Source organism: Brachyhypopomus gauderio, chromosome 13 (genome assembly GCF_052324685.1).
Source record: "Brachyhypopomus gauderio isolate BG-103 chromosome 13, BGAUD_0.2, whole genome shotgun sequence".
Classification (NCBI taxonomy): Eukaryota; Metazoa; Chordata; class Actinopteri; order Gymnotiformes; family Hypopomidae; genus Brachyhypopomus; species Brachyhypopomus gauderio.
Window position 1 is genome coordinate 21328187 of NC_135223.1, and position 18672 is coordinate 21346858.

Genomic DNA, 18672 nt, shown 5'->3' on the forward strand with positions numbered 1-18672 from the left:
AATAATAATCATCATCATCATTACTATTATTATTATTATTATTGTTGTTGTTAAGATCATTAATATTAATAATTAATAACATTAATTAATTGGTTAGTTAGTTAATTATATTATTGTTATCGTTGTTATTTTTTAAATCGTTATTGTGTTGTTATTGCAGCTGCTCTTTGTAAATGTGTTTTTGCTTATTAGTTAGTAAACAAGTTTTCAAAGCCTCTTAAACATTGATAGTTATCGATATTCAACAACTAATCCTTCCATGTTTTCCAGTGTCTTAATGATTTCATCATATAGCTTGTATTCAATAACTGTGATGCATCTGTTAATTGTTGTTAATTGTCTCACTGCGAAACACTGCCGTAGCAGAGTGGCCATGTAGCAGCTTTCTCCCCGTTTTTCCCTGTGCTTCGTTTTCTGATCCACACTCCGGCGTCAACTGTTTTTCTCTTTGTTTCACGCTCAAAGTGTTTGACTGTAATCTAACAGAGTCAAGTTACACTGGGCAAAAGTTGCAGAGTCAAATTACGCAGGAAAAATTGCCCCTCGTGGGCTGAAGTGTTATAGAACAACAGGAAAGTAGTAAAACAGTTTTATGGTAGAGATTCGTGGTAGATTTATGAATTACTGGGGAGGCACAATATGTAGCATAAATATTTTGAAAAGTGGATTTAGAAAAGTTCAGCTGAATTTGGAAAATAATGTTAGTAATTATTGTAAATATTAATATTAATTTAAGAAACGTTTAATTATTTTACAATGTAAAGACGTTATAGACATACATGCCCTCTTGTGGACATTCACAATTACATGCAATTACATAATAGAGGGAACTTACAAACCATATTTATGCAATTATTCATCATTAGGCAGTGCCAAAACAGTGTGATCATTATTTCTCACTTAATTACAGGGCACTGCTACTCCTATTCAGTTCTACTCCCAAATACAAAGGGGTCCAAACTCAGGGGTCTATATTTGTGCTGCCGTTGCTTGTATTGATGAGGTCAGAAACACACCAGGTCAGAGCCTCCACTCTGAATCCAAACCCAGTGTGCCAGGGAGAATGCCACAAGCTCACTCTCAGCATGAGGTAGAGACTAAATGTCCTGAATTACCAAGAGCTTGAATAACAGGAACAGGCCTGTTCTTTGAACAATTCACATGGATTTACATATGGGAGCTGAAATGCTGGAACGAAGATAACTACACAATTTAACATCTGAAGAAGTGTCTCTTAGGCAAATCAGTTAATACGACTATAAATGAAGCAAATATTTGTCTGCATTGCCCTTGTCAAATAATGTTGTTTTCCATAATGTTGTAATTCACATAGGTAGCAATAACATATGGTGGTTATAACGCAATGAATATTTAGCCATGAATACTTATTAATTAACCCATGATATTTATTTTATTGTATATTTCTAGAATGACATGAATGATAGACATGATGGCACTGGCAGTATTTGCACAGGCCATGCAGAGCAATAGTGGAACTTCATCTGAATCACTGTAGAGGTATGACATGAATGGCATGGCCTCTCTAATCACTAGATTTCAGTTTAATCCATGGAACAGCTCAAAAGATCAACCAGAAGGTCTAGCACCCTGCAATAAGCTTTTAGAGCTTTGGTGAGTCCCCCATGCTGACAAGTTCTCCCTTGTCATGAGTCGGGAATCTGGAAACCCACGGCTTGCACTTAATTGTGTCTAATAAAGGGGCCACGCAGGGGAGAGGATTAAGGCCCAGTGACTATAGAAGCCACTACTATGAATCCAGAAGCATTCCTGGACAGTCGTAGAATGCTGAAAAAAGCAGTTTGGAGATGGACATATGACTTCCATGACATGAAGAGCTATGCCTGATATTTACAGCTTTTTTTGGAAGCTGTTCCATGCAAGCCCCCCTCAGACCATTGTAATATATATATATATATATATATATATATATATATATATATATATATATATATATATATATATATATATATATATATAGTAGATATAGTAGATTTAACTTACCATAGTTGGACTATTGCTTTTTTGCAGAAAACTGCAGAAAATACTTCTTCTTCTTCTTTTTTCTACCTTATCAGCTTTAAAGGAAATGAAAGGCCTTTATTGCGATAATCCACCCCCTCCACAACCTGCTTTTACACCCTGAACTGTTTGAAGAGAGGGATTCCCATTATTTAAAACATCAGGGAGGGGCCAAACAGCAGTAGTTTGTTTCATACAAAGGAGTGCAATATCTGCTTTCCAGCATGTCTTATTATGTTGATGAAACTCACAGTGGATGCAAGAAACTGATCAGAGGATTATTTCTGAGGTTAGGCAGAGGGTTTCCCCACGGGATCCGCTTCCTAGTGAGAATGATTTCTCAAGGTCTTATAGTCTGAATGAGGGCCCAATAGTACGTTGGTGTGTTCTAACCTTTTGATCTGAGTTCCTCCATAGAGACCTTCAAAACAGACCATTTTTAATTACAGTCCAGTAGACCAACCTGGAAAAAAATGTCTCTTTTACCATGGTGATGCTTGTTATCTAGTTCAAATGATGTGTAAACAAATGTTGTGTCCCTGGAATTACACTGGAGTAGAGACATATGTCAATGATCTAGGGTCTAGGGTATGTGACGATAAGTGTTGAGGGGGAAAGTGCAAAATATGAATCACAGAAAAGTTAGACATTTAATACAAAAATTTAAGTGAAGCATAAACAATGGCTGTGTATAGCAGAGTGGCAGCAACACACAAGAGACACCAGGCATTGGCCAGACAGGGACAAACACCATGGCCGACACACACACTGCTTTAATACGTACACAAATAAGGCATGTAACAAGGAACAGCCTGTAATGGCTGAGAGAGAGGCGTGGCAACATGTGGCGGATGTAAACACAACAGAAAATGGTCAAACATGATGACAATGACAACAATAACATACCCAACCACATGGCAGGGCTGTACCACACGATCTACAGTTGTGGGGGAGCTACAGTTGACTGGGTCCTAACAGTGCCCAGCGAGACTTGATTTGTTGCTTACATTTATTTATTGTACATAATTTTTTTATTATAAAGAATTCTTGAGAATTAATAATTCCTACAGTCAGCCCAAAATGTTCCTCCATGCATTCCAGATAAGCAATATTTTTATTATTAATAGCAATTATATATGTTGTCTTCCATCCATTCATCCATCCATCTATCCATTTGAATCTAATTATCCTGGTCCAGGTTGCAGGGGCAATAGATTAAACAAGAAGGCCCAGGTTTCCCTGTCCCCTGCCACCTCTTCCAGCTCTTCCGGGTGTGATACTGAGGTGTTCCTAAGACAGCTGAGAAATACAATCTCTGCAGTGTGTCTTCTCCGGTGTCTCCTCTCATGTCCGGAGCACCTCACCAGGGAAGCGCCCAGGGGGCATCCGGCCAGTTGCGAACCACCTCAACTGGCTCCTCTCTACTCTGAGTTTCTCCTGGATGACCAAACTCCTCATCCACTCTCTAAGGGAGAACCCAGACACCCTGCAGAGGAAATTCATTTCAGCCATTTGTTTTCTCAATCTCCTTCTTTCGGTCATGTGGACCCTAAATCATGTAATAATTGCGAATTTACTCATAAGCACAGGGATGGTGAAGTGAAACTTTACATTTTAAGAGCATGTTCAGGTATGTTTAATTGAGAAGAGTTGTTAGAATGGTATTTGAAATATCAACATAGATATTAAGTTTCATGAATAGAGGAGATCGAAGAAAAACTAGTTCACATATTGGGCAGGTTAACATATGGGAACATAGAATTCAACGCATTAAAGTAGAACGTGTCGGATGTTATGATTAGAAATGTATGGTAAAAACCACAGTTACTTCATTCACCTTATTTGAAACTAACTGAATATGACAACCATGTTTTATATGTTTAAAAAAAATGCATATAAACAGTTCTCAGTTGACACTTCTTTACTTTGCAGCAACATAATGTGACAAAATACTGCTAAGGTTTTGATACATCTGGTGTATTGTTTAAAACGACCCTCACCAGCTACCACATATACTGTAGGTTGTACTACATATGTAGGTTGTAGGTGGCTACTTTATTAGATACACCTGTCTTGTAGATGCATTTCTTCTGTGTAGAATTACAAAATACAGCAACTCTGACATGCACCATTCATCTGTCACCCCCTAGCAAATCTCACTGACCAGTTTCTACGGCAACACTGCTGACTAGATATTGGGTCAGTGGAGTATTCTCAGGCCAGCATGGCTGTGTCGAGGTAATGTGAGTTGAAGTTTTGAGTGCTGACTGAAACCAGGTGATTAGGTACAATGTTGCTGAATCTGTACTGGCAAACACTCATTGTTTATGGTAGTAAAATAATAATACAGCAAATGCATTATAGACTCTAATAGGACACCTATAGGTTTCAGCTATGTAGAACAAATGGTTCAAATTGAAGAAATGCCTCATATTATATCAAATATCTTGTCAAAACAAGACCTTGAGAAGGTTATCCTTGCATAATATACTGTATTTCTAGCATTGTTTGGTTGACATTTGTTTTTGGTTCTTTTTGATACTTGTGCCGTATGCATTTGTGTGTTCCTCCCTGTCTCCACCCCCTCATCATACACCTCACCTCTGATGCAGTGCACAACCCTAAAGCTCCCAGACTTCTGCTAGTGGACCTGAGTTTGAAAGAAGAAAGAAGAAAACCAGAGAGGGCGGGGGGACAATTTTAAGTTTTTATTTTGCCACTTCCCAAGTCCTGCCCTGGTTTCTGACTCTCGCTCTGCTTCTGGTTCTGTTTTGTCTTTCATTCCAGGTTCAGCTCCCTCTACAGTGCTGATCCAGCTGCCATACAGATACCATACCTGTCTTTGTTTCAGTCCATGTTTCACATTGTGGTCCGGTCCCATGACCACTCTTTGGCTCAGTGTTGATGGTGTCGAGTCCCTTGTCCAGTCCCCAGGCCCACCATCCGTCCTGATGTCCTGTCCTCTGTTCCAGATCCTTTATTCCAGCCAGCTCTTGTGGCTGCTGTGGATGGTGTTTTGGGTTTAGCCTCTCAGTAACTGCATGTTAGAGGAAGGACACTGTCACTGTAGCTTCATTTGTGTCTGTCTTGGCTCCTTGTGCAACTTATGCCATGTGCTTATGTTGTGGTTTGTTTTCGTCATGTTATTTGTCAAACACCTCACCTGTATTTCCTACAGCACCTCCCAGTATTTACCTAGCTGTACTTTTGTTCCCGGTGTGAATATATTCCATGTTTTTGTCTCTTTGTTGGGTATTGTTAGTTTGTTGTTTAGTATGACAGTTTTCCTGTGCTAAATTATTATTACCCTGTTCTCCAAGTGAAGTGTTCACCTTGATTCTGTGAACACCTTAACTTAAATGTCCTGTTCCTGTGCTTCCTGCAATGCTTCATGTAATGTAATTGAATTGTAAGATTAAGTAGCTATAGAATGGGCTATGGACATTGAGTTTTCCAGCTGCACAATGATTGTTACTTAAATGGCAAACCCCCAGATATGATTATTTCTTAGATCTCAGCTGCACTGGCATTGAGCTTTAGCCTGCTATTTAAATGTGAAAGATATCAGAGATGTGATATGGAATAAAACCAAATGTATGATCAGAGTAGCATATAATGCTATATATTCAGATTTACTCAGAAACAGTCTCTATAGTGCTTCTACAAATGAAAGTGCCACCCAGGTTTGTATCTACCCCTGCCAAGAGACCTCCCCAAGAGGACCCTAAAACTGAGCCAGAGGCTGTTTTCACTGTCAGATATAAGATGCTTATGCATGCAAATATTAAAAAATAGACTTTATTAAGGTCGTAATTTTTATCAGTGTCTATCAGCCAATGGTAGTTAAGTTTGTCGTAATACCTCCAAGGCAGACGTCTGCACGGCCAATATAACGAGAGAACTGGGGATTATTGATATTTAATGATAGCTTTATGACTCCAACTTTAGAGTTCTCAGAGTAGTGGGATGTGAATGTCAGAATAATATATGTGGATGTTCTTCAAATCCATCAAACAGAGAAGAACATAATTTTAAGAGCTGGGCCAACAATGGGGGAGAATGAAGCGTCCTGAGTATGTGATGAAATGAACCACCACCCCTTCTATTCAGTTAATAGCTTAAACATTTCTAGAACTTCCACTGGGAGCAATAAGTGTGCAAAAATCCCTGTGATCATATCTACATTAGGAATGTTTGGCTATGTGAATCTGAAAATACTATCTTTCTCTCAATATAGAACACATCGTTTATAGGCTGAATAAATTATGTGAATTTTGTGAAAATTAAACAATCATTTTCAAATATGAGACAATAGTGAGAAACAAATGTGTGTTGCTCTGGTTTGGAAATAACCATGACATTGATAAACACACGAGCAAGGCGATAAGGAGATAAACGCGAAGCAGCCCGTGTGGAAAACAGAGAGGCACGCCAAGCATTAGTACTGGGCAAGGGGTTAAACAGGGCAGGAGTGATGGGCTGCAGGTGCAGGCAATGATTCAATAAAAGGGTGAATAGGAGCTGGCGAGTGATCGAGAGCTATGACGGGTGCTGGTTTGTGTCTGCTACTGGCTGGGTGCCACCCAAGGTGTCAATAACAAATGGATCATCTTCATCATTGCTGCAAATAGGCTTGCCTTAACCTCACATAGCAAGATTATTTAAGTGTTTTCTTACAAAGATAAACTACTGTACATTAGACTTTAATAGAAATATTTTATTAATCTTGTAGAGGTTCCCATTAGTGAAAGGTTGAGATCTCCTTGAAAGTGAAAGTGATCAGATACATTAATGAACACGTTCTACCAAAGTAAGGGTGTTTGAGGTTCCAAACTTACTTGAGGTGCTGTTCTGTTTACACGAGACAATATTTAGTCTATAAGACATATTATGCATCTTTATGAGTATGATAAGAATTGTCTGAAGTGTTTTAATGCTTTATGCCAAGATCAAGACTGCACAAATTCGGTCTGATTTTGACAGTGCCTGTAGAAGCCAACACATTTCCACTGTGGGTCCCAAGTATGAGCAATGGGAATGAGAACATTGTAGTGTCACATCATTGAAGAACAACAATGTTGCATCTGGAATGTTACATTAAGCCTTGAAAAACGTAGCTATAACATGTTCCTTGATAGCCATGATTGACGTTTTTCTTTTTATCTTCCTCCCTAACAACCTATGAATTCATGCAGAAAGTGAATGATGATTGGTCATCAAATTTGTAGTATGGCCAGTCTGATCACCAAGACTTTATGACAAAAGAATTTATGACATTTTGATTGGCTAATCTATCCTATAGTGACCATCATGAAAGACAAAACTTGTTTTACCCTCCAACCACAAATGAATCTTGTGTATGTTACAAATTCCTGTCATACCAACCACAATTACAGTTGTGATCAAATTTATTCAACCCCCACTGAAATAAAGTGTTTTGGCCAGTTTGACATTGATTTTGATCATTTCAGTCATCTTATTTACAATTATATCAAAGAGGCACTTATAAATTAGACAAACATAACATAATATTTATGATGGAATAACCACAAATGTCTTTACTGTGCTCACATCATTATCAGTTTTATTCAACCCCCTAGTGACATTATTTTTTAGTACTTAGTACAACATCCTTTTCCAGTTATGACAGCTTTCAAGCATGAAGCATAGCTTGACACAAGTGTCTTGCAGCGACCTATGGGTATCTTAGCCCATTCTTCATGGGCAAAAGCCTCCAGTTCAGTCACATTCTTAGGCTTGCGCACTGCAACTGCCTTCTTTAGGTCCCACCAGAGGTTCTCAATTGGATTTAAGTCTGGTGATTGGGATGGCCACTCTAGAATGTTCCAGCTTTTCATGTTCAACCATGCTCTAGTGGACTTGGATGTGTGCTTCGGATCATTGTCCTGTTGGAAGGTCCAACGTCTCCCAAGCCGCAGGTTTGTGACTGACTCCATCACATTTTCCTCCAAGATCTCCTGGTACTGAAGGGAATTCATGGTACCCTGCACACGTTGAAGCTTTCCTGTACCATTAGAAGCAAAACAGCCCCAAAGCATAATTGACCCCCCGCCATGCTTCACAGTAGGCAAGGTGTTCTTTTGTTCATAAGCCTGGTTCTTCCTTCTCCAAACATAGCGCTGGTCCATTGTCCCAAACAGTTCTAATTTAGTTTCATCTGACCACAGTACACTGTTCCAAAACCTTTGTGGCTTGTCCACATGACTTTTGGCATACTGCAGTCGACTTTTCTTGTTCTTTGGAGTCAGCAAGGGGGTGCGTCTGGGCGTTCTGGCATGGAGGTCTTCGTTATGCAGTGCGCGCCTTATTGTCTGAGCTGAAACTTCAGTGCCCACATCTGACAGGTCTTTTTTCAGTTCCTTAGCAGTCACGCGGGGATTTTTCTGCACATTACGCTTCAGGTAGCGCACAGCAGTCGCGGTCAGGATCTTCTTTCTGCCACGACCAGGTAACGTTTCCACTGTGCCCTTTAACTTGAACTTGCGAATGATACTTCCGATAGTGTCTCTTGGAATATTTAACAACTTCGCAATCTTTTTATATCCATTGCCATTCTTGTGAAGAGCAATAACCTCTTCTCTTGTCTTCTGGGACCATTCTCTTGCCTTCACCATGCTTGGAAACACACCAGTAGATGTCTAGAAGGAGCTGAGTATCACAGTCCTTTTAAATCTGCCTAATTGGTGCTTATCATGCTTGATTGCTGCTCGTTGACATCCACAGATGTTTTCAATACCTGATGGAAAACACTGGAATGAACCTCTGTTCTTAGGAGTGGTAGTCGTAAAGGTGTTGAATAATTGTGTCAATGAAGAAATCACAAAAAGGCCATTTAATACTTTATGACAAAAAAAATTGATGCTATCTTAGTTGCATTTAGTTCTTTAACAAGTCCTTGTAAGATTTCATTATGAACACAATTACAAATGTGCACTGAATTCCATAAAACCCTTCGCAGCATTGGGGGTTGAATAAATTTGATTACAACTGTATATTATGGCAACTTTCCTTTCATATTTGGACTATGCTGATGTATTATATATGCAAGTTTCAGTTACCACCCTAAAGCCATTGGATTCAATTTATATTCTGCTCTCAAATGAGATGTTTCAAGACACATTCCATGTTCTGAACCCAAAATACCTGTTATACAGATTGTTTGCTTTATTTTTTGCTTGTTGGTTTTGTCTCTTGCTTGTGGTTTTTTGTACCTGTTTTACTCTTAGCAAGTTGTTGTCATCCTATTAATATATATTACATTTTCTTCTCTGCATCATTGCCATTTAAGTTTTCCCTGAATGTACAGTATGTCAACTCTAAATAAAAGTTAAAAGACTAAAATAGTCACCCAAAATAGTAAATGTACCTCATGATTGTCACAGCATGTTCATCTGTAATATTTAACCCAAAGTTACAGCCATTTTAGAGACAAATTTTCAGAAACATCTGTCTGTGACGATTCTGTCTGTGACTGACCTCACAGTTACCCATGAACAGTTAACCATTTCACAGTTATTTATGAATATGATCTATTTTTATCTATAATATTTTGGTAATAAACCTTAATTAAAATCAAGTTTTAGTATATTCACAAAGAACACTGAATCAGTTTGTTAATTAAGTCTTAGCTCTTGCCTTTCCACATATTAGGACTTTCATTTCAAAAGGTGCTCTAGAGGCACTATGGTTTGAGAAACCTTGGAACATTTGAAACTTATAACCAAATTACAATAACGTTACATATGATTGAAATTTGTCCTATAAATTATTGACCGCCCTGTCTCAAATACATAGCCTCAGCTGTGTTCAAGAATCCCTAGCAAATGCAAATATGCCAACACTATCAAAGATAAATCAGAAACAAAGACGTCATGTCGGTAATTTAGTTCAGCTCGTAACATCAAAATTAAAACCCAGTGTTCCAAAAAAGTCCACAGTAAGTTGATCTGTCTCTCCAGCTGTCTCGGGGTTAGCACAGGCAGGATAGCACAGGCAGGATGTGATTCAGACACCTTAGAGTCCGAAACAGTGCGGAGCTAGACTTTTTTTCAAGGGGTGGCCAAAGGTTGAGCAAGGTTTTATCAGAGGGGTCCATATAAAATGATGAACAAAAGGAAAGAAATATTTTCTCTTAAATGACCATTTCCAGTGGGGTGGCAGTAGGAGTGGCAAGGGCTCTGTTGGGTGGTAATCGCCACCCCTGCCCCCCCTTTGGCTCCGCCAGTGGTCCGAAAGCTCAAACAGACATTGGGTTATCAGTCCAACAGAGCTCTGCAATAGTACCTCTATAAACAATTCTTAAAAATGTGTGAATCAAGGGACAATTAAGGTCAAATGACATTTGTTTTTTAAACGTTATCTTGATATCAAAGCATTTTAGTACTGAAGTAAATTCATTATCGATCATATTTTCATGATTATTTGTTTGAAAAATACTTTTGCTGAAGACTGAATGCATGTTTACTTTCAACATTTGAAAGTTTTTTTTTTCCTCTATTTTAGGCGAAATGCTAAATAAAACATAAATTCTAGTAAATTGAAAACTTAGTCTTAACATTGTAATATGTGGACAAGTGACAGTGAATTAATGTAAATACACATTCACATAGTTACTGCCCTCTGGCCTGTATTAACAATGATAAAGGTTTTAAACAGACATCTGGGGCATTGGTTCTCAACACTGTGGACCTAGTCATCTAGTGTTTACTTTCACACCTGATTCATCATCAAGGAAGTTTTTCCATGAGCTAAAAGGTTCAACGGAACAGAGAAAAATTCAACATTTTTTCAAGGTAGTCAGTTCCCAGGCCTGGGCTGAGACTTGTGGACGCAGGCTGTCTACTCTGCATCATTTATCTTCACCCCCTGGAGGGCCCTGAAACTACATGGACTTGATGTTGCTAGAGGATCATTTGTTTTTTTGTGATGTGCCTTTCTTCATATGTGTACCATAACGTAATACAGCATGTCAATTGATGAAAATTTAATTCCCCCACAATAATCTCCCCAACAGTGCCTGATATTTTATTAACTTAATAATTATTTTAAACAAGCTCCATGAATTTACCACTAGTGGAAAAAAAATCAATTTTTTAGTAGAACACTTTTGCTGCTTAACTTTCTGACTATCGACATGCCACTTTAGTCCATACAATGTAGTGCATATTATTTCAAGATCTATAAGTAATTTGCCAATACCAATAGATAATTGTCGCTGTATGGAGGCCCCCTGCTGGTCGCGTCCGTCAGTGTTCTATGTCTGTCCTATCTTGTTGCATTGTATTCGTCCCTCTGGGGGTGGGGGGGGGGGGGGTGGATGGAGGGGCGTGGCTTATTAGGGAGTTCGCCACCAGACGGTTGTTTTCGGTCTATATACAGTATGTCCTTGTCTATGTACCAGCGGAATGCTGGTTATTGTATCCTTCATTTGGAGTATGCCACGGCTTTTGCGTTGGTGGTAAAGAAGAAGCTCAAATACAAAAAAAAAAACAACAACAACAAAATGTTAGAAATAGACACAAATGCTGAAAGCACTCTTTGGTAATCCCTTATGGCTTTCTTGGTAGTGAAACGCGAAGCACTGGATGCAATATCCTATGGCAGGGGTCGGCAACCTTTGAGACATGGAGTGCCAACTTTAACCTGATTTATTTCAGCGGTCGTTTTCTGTGTGGTCCTAGCGTGCCGCGTGCCAGTGATTATGCCTCGGCGTGCCATAGGTTGCCGACCCTTGTCCTATGGGATAAGGTAGGAGAGAAATAATGAAAAGATTAGGCTATTAGATTAGGCTAATAAACTGGTGATTGGGAGTGACAATGGACCTTTGAGAAGGAGGTTTGTGCTGGTGTTTATCTACATGTATGTGAGTAGGTATGTCCCTTTATCTGGGTGTCTGTTTTTTATTATTTTACCATTTGTATTAAAAACAGTACAATGTGATATAATTTCAATTAATAAATGCATATTAGAATGTCTAGTTTTAATCTTTGGATAACTGTTGAAATAATATTGGTATGTTTTGGCAAATACTAAACATGAATTCAGTGTAAATTCAATGAGGGTCTCTCTCTGTGTCTCTCTGTGTTTCTGTTCTCTCTCTCTCTCTGTGCCTCTCTCTCTCTCTCTCTCTCTCTCTCTCGCAAATGGTTGTAATTTGGGTCAAATGTACTAGTTGAACATGATTTATTATGTTTAATGTATTACTTAACAAAAATAGAATTAAGATAATGCACTAAATGTGTGCTAACAACCTGGCCTGTTTAGATAAATACTATGAAACAATTCCAACTCGTTCACTTTGCCCATTCACTCAACAGAAGTGTTGCAGCTGTAAAATTAACAGGCGGCTTCTGGGCCAACATCAGAGAAAGTTGTCTGTTTTCTTGGTATTCCCAGTCTACAATTTGGAATTCACTAGTAATGTAGTGCTGCTTTGTGTCTTTTTATTGGAAGACCACATTGAATTAAAAGGTGTCCCATAAAGCTGTCATTCAGAACTACCAAAATATTTAAACCAGTCTTAAAACCTTTACCCTTACACCAAGAGGCTTGTTGTCATTTTGTTTTCCATATAAAAACTATGCATGCACCTGGAATGCATACAACAATGCACAATTTTCGAGCGATCTGTATTTATTTAAAAGGTTGGTGTTAACACGTTTAAATCTATTATCGTTGATATCTTGCTGCAAGCCACAAACCCAAGAACAGACTGGCTTGCGGCTCAACTGCTGCTGGAGAGAAACAGAAAGGAACAAACATGCATTCCTGTCAGGTCTCTCTCAGTCAGGGTCATTTGCTATTCCAAGTTTGTTTTGAGGATTGCATGAGAACTTTTAAAGGTTTGTTGTGGTTTGGCATGGTTATCTGTGTTATCATTATTAACATAAGAGTATTAATTAAGCATTGCTTCATAAATCTTTACTGTTCATTAATTCTTTTTTGCAGACTTGAAAGAAAATGATTTTCCTGAAAATGCAGGGTCATGGCCATGTTTTTACCCTGCACATAGTGCTATGGAAAGTCAGCATGATGAGGGCATTCCACATTACATGATGTGTCATTACTACTAGAAAGTGCCTTAACCATTCCGCTTAATATGGTAAGGATCAGCTGGAATGGTATTAAAAGCCTGCAGTCAAATTGAACTCAGTATTTATGTACTTATTTTGCATCCTACAAAACTACACTTCCAGGCAGGCCTCCGGATATCATTTTGTTTTCCACTAGCAAAAGTGTTACCACTTGTGTTCCTTCCTTCCCAGTTAAGACCAGACTTAGACGTTTTCAAGACTTGGACTTCTCACTGCGTGGACCTTGGTGTCGTACTGAAAAGGATTAAATAGAAGAAAGTCTCTAGTTTTCTCCACTATTCAAAGCAAATAGGTCTTGGATAAAAGTGAACATTATTGTCACATTCTGTTGTACTGATACACTTGACAATCTTAAGTTATCAATCATATTTGGTTGTATAAAGATAGAATAATCTAGTATGAGAAGGATTCAGCATTTATTTTAACACAGATGCTTCTCTCCTGCTTTTGATGTCCAGCTCTTATTCTAACTATGTCTTAAATTAAAAAAATTAAGTGCAAGAGGGTTAGGGTTAGGCTAGGGTTAGGGTTAGGGTTAGAGTTAGGTTAGGGTGAAGATAACAGGCCTACATCATGGAAACCTCACAAATTTTAGCTGGGATGTCATCTGATTTATACAACAACGTTGTTCTCAAGAATAGTTTTTGTGATTGTTAGTGAGTCATGTATTACATTTTTTTTTATGAAAAAATACAACAAACGTAAGCTTAGGTTTTCCTCAAAATACATAACATTTAAGCAGCCAATCGGATTACACCAAAGTATGCTTAAGTGTGTGCTTTGCCATTTATAAATAAAAGGTTACAGCAAAGTCTGATGAGAACACCCCAATAAAATCCCTTTAACCTGCATGTGAATAGATGAACACAGGAATGTTATGGGAATTATTTCCTTTGAAATTCTTCCCATTGCTTCAAGCTAAGGATTGATTGGGCTGGAAACTTTGTGCCCAGAATATTTGCAACTACCAACATGTGCTTGCCACATTGTTACACATATGACCAGATAAGAATGTTAGCTGCAGCTTCATGCATTGGCTTCCAGGTGTCTTACACCTCTTACCAGGCAAGGAAGAATTTTATGTGCTGCATTTGTCCATTTTACTGTTTATTGGATGTATGAGGAAGATTGAAGTCAATAACCTCAAAACAATCTAATTGTTTCAAAGCTTGTGCAGTTTTATTGGATTCTTTGCCAATAGTACACATATTTATTTCCATGTTAGTTGGTGGGCTGTGCATGGAGCCTTTGGTTTCCAGCTGTTTTTTGTTTGTTTGTTTGTTTGTCTGTTTGTTTGTTTGTTTATGTTGTTATCTTAATCCAATACAGAAGCTGGTTGTTCACAGAGTGCCGTATCTAAGCATGTTAATGGAAAGTTGAGTGGAAAGAAAGTGTGGTACACTGTAAAAAAAATACAACTTAAGAATTAGTTGTCTGTACTTGAAATAGTTAGTTGTTGACTCAAAAGTAGACAAATTCAGTTATTAACAATTTGCTCGCGCACTGTGCAGGCAGGAAGGAGTGAGCGGTAAGGAGAGTTTCATGCTCTGGCCTGAAGTTTGGACTTCTCTACAGACTGACTGAAGTAAGTAGAAAAAATGTTTCATACAGTGTTTGAATGTTGATGGCAAAGTACTAGTAAAAATGCCGTTGTGTTAAATGACCTAAAAGGAACTGGACTGTTGCTCAGTGGTCCAAGGTGTTGTTTTCAGATTAAATGAAATTTTGCATTTCATTTGGAAATCAAGGTCCCAGAGTCTGGAGGAAGAGTGGAGAGACACACAATCCAAGCTGCTTGAGGTCTAGTGTGAAGTTTCCACAGTCAGTGATGGTTTGGGGAGCCACGTCATCTGCTGGTGTAGGTCCACTGTGTTAGATCAAGAGCAAAGATAGCACAGCAGTCCACCAGGAAATTTTAGAGTATTTCATGCTTCCCTCTGCTGACAAGCTTTTTGGAAATGGAGATTTCATTTTCCAGCAGGACTTGGCACCTGTCCACACTGCTAAAAGTACCAATACCTGGTTTAATTACGACGGTATCACTGTGCTTGATTGACCAGCAAACTCACCTGACCTAAACCCCATAGAGAATCTATATAGTATTGTCAAGAGGAAGATGAGAGACACCACACTCAACAATGCAGATGAGCTGAAGGATGGTATCAAAATAACCTGGGCTTCCATAACACCTCAGCAGTGCCACAGTCTGTTCACCTCCATGCCTGATCACCTTTGCCTGGTTTTCTGGCTTTATTTCTTTTGACTGCTGCCTGTTATTCTGATTTTAACTCTCTCTGCAGCCAAGTGCTTTGTTTGTACATGAAGTTATGTATTTCACAAAACCATATCAGATTCTTCATATACGGTCATCGCATTATAATATATGAATATTATTTCAGAGTAACCTGTTATTGCTGACGGGAACAGGAAATCTAATAATGTTTTCATATAAGCAGATCTACAAGCATGCAATGAGATTATTTTATGGGTGGTTTGTTAGTAACACAAGATGATCTCCTATTTTTCAGCTTGATAGATATTTTTTGTATTACTGCCAGAGTATTTGATGCATGTGCAAGTGACATTCTCAGTTTAATAGATCAAAATACTATTTAGAAATGTGAGTCAAGCCAACATTTTCATTTTGCTGATTCTGTTGTCAAAGTGTATTTAATCAGGACAAAATCTTTTTGCAGTAGATTGTCAAATATTTTCTCAGTGAAACTGTTCATCTGAAAAGCATTCAATCTTTAATCAGTCAATGGACATCAACCAAAACTGAACATAATTTATTTTGTAGGTAAAGTGATTTTAATTTGATGTGTTTATTAGTTTCATGAACAGAGTTTCCATTTATTAATACAGCTTGTTGTATATAATAAAATTAAATAAGTTCTAGCAAATGGCTAACCCAAAATATTTAACCCGTCTGAAGTTTCCAGACTGCTGCTGGGAAAATGTCTGTCTGATCTCTGTTGTAGCTCTGTTCCTTCCTACAGCAAAGATACATTCAGTCACCTGGAAAGCTAAGCCTTAGGATTTGGACATGGTCTGTGTCCTTACTTCACTAATAATACTCACCTCATGGAGGCAAAGGCAATCTAAGGTGAAGGTGGAGGCCCTGAGTGGTGATGCTGTAAAGCAGCTGAAGTAGCTGGCTTTTGTTCAAGAGGATGATCTATATTGGTTGGTGGAACATAAAACAATAGGTCAGGGAGGGTTGTGCCAACTTGATGAAAGCCTAGACAACAATCAGGTATCGGCAAGACTCTATTGATCATAAACAGATGCACTGAGGAGTGATGAACTAACAAGTTGGACACAGGACAAATTCTTTCGAAGTTCTTTCAGCATCTGCAGTATTAATCCAGATTCCTTTTCTTTTTATCCAGAAAGGAGCAAAAGGCAGTTATCCAAAGTAATGCTTTATGGGTTGATGTATTTCACTATCTGTTAACCTTTGTCCATTACATAAAAAAATTGCCGTGCAGTATATAACCATAAAAAAGTATTTTAACATTACCATAAAGGCACACCAAGTAGTATTTTACCACCTTCTAAGACATGTTGTAGAAATGGGTTAAGTACATGGAGTTTGAACTTATCCAGAAATGAGATCAAGCATTCCATGACAACATTAGCAAAGATCCAGGCTGGTTAGACTCTCGTGCATGGCCTCATATGAAATCCTCACCACATTAGATATGTCTGACAGCTCCATTTTAGGGATCACACAGAGAATCTTAACACAATCAGATTTTACACAATACAGCCCTGGTCTGATATATGATTGCCTGAGAGCAGAGGTGTATAATCCAGGTTCAGAAAGTAAAAGTCCTCACCAGGATATTGCTCAAGCTTGCTAGATTTTCTAATTAGTGAGCAAAATCCTGGTGAGGACTTTTACTTTCTGAACCTGGATTATACACCTCTGCTTGAGAGGAGCATTAGATAAACTATGTAGCAGACAGTAAGAAAATGAGCTAGGCTACTTGTCTATCTATAATAGTTATATGTTCTGCAAACCAAGGAAAATGTGCACCTATTATACACTAAATGTCCCTGCCAGTCCTTTGTAAATTTGAAGGGAAATACTTGGCATCCCTCCAACAAGTCAGCTGGCTTATGTTTACAGTAGAGGTTTTTAATTTTATTTTTGTAGACCGAGTTGTTTATTTTTCTTTTAGTTATCAAGAGAGTTAATACGAATGTCAATCCTGTTAGTGTAATATGGGAATGTTTTTGTAAAGTGCACCAGTCAAACTTTATATTTGGTTTATGAATGAACATGTCTCCACTGTATATACTATGCTAAATAATTTGCTTACCTTATCCAAAAAACTTATTTTTCTTTCATGTTGTCACGTAGGACTGTGGAATAAATAACACTGTACACTTTGCACACAGTCAGATCACTGTACAATTTTTTTTCTGTGGCCCTCTATGAAGGATGGCCTTCTTGCCAAATTCTGAGAAAAAACTTTAAATCGATAAATCAAAAAGCTGAACAAATAAAAACTGCTATAGATGTAGTACCCATAATGGTGCCCTTACAGAACTGAGGTGCTACTAACCCAAAGCAATTTACAAAATGCTGACACCTAGTAGTGCAAAATAAATATAAGCTACAGTGCATTATATATACCAGACAGGCGTGGGTTTCCCGAAACGTTCGTAGCGCTAAGTACTTCGTAACCTCATATGAAACGTACGAGGTTAAGAAGTACTTAGCGCTACGAACGTTTCGGGAAACCCACCCCAGTGCAATAAAAATCATTTCAAACAATGCATGCTAGAGTTTGTTACCCAGCAGTAGTGTAAATTTCATAGCTGCAAGACCTATGGCAATTTATATATTCCACAAATAGATTTCAGTCTGCATTTGAAGACTTGTCTGGACAGTCAGCGGAAGTTCATTCCACTATCTGGGAGCCAGGACAGAGAAGAGTCTCCGTGCTTGTTGCCCCATAGGGCTCCGCCCCCCTCTGCTAACTGTCACTCCCTGTCGTCCTGTTCCATGTGCCAGTGTTTTTCCATGCCTGTTAGTCCCGCCTTCTTTTCGGTTACCATGGTTCCCCTTCTGTCTGTAACACCCCTGTCATCAGTGATCCCACCTGTGTTAGTTTCTATGTATTTAAGCCATGCTGTATTTCACCTCCATGTTGGTCATTGTTCTCTGTTCATGTTTCCTGCTTTGTGTTGCTCCTTTGCACTCAGGTATTTTGGTTCAGGTCCCTCTCCCCTATTCTGGTATGTTTTGGTTATTCTTTGTTTCCTCCGCTAACCCATCCTCGTTCTAGGTTAAGTTATTTTGTTAGTCTCTCGTGGTATTTGTACCTCATTACTCCATTTTTGTAATTTTTTGAAAGGAACACAGCAGTGAAGAGACTTTGGAAGACTGAAGACTAGTAACATGAGAGGAACCTCTCAATATTTACTTGTCTGTTTTTAGCAGTTTTCCTATAGTCTGCATAGAGATTTCTCATTTTCATACTTATTTACATATTTACATATTTAT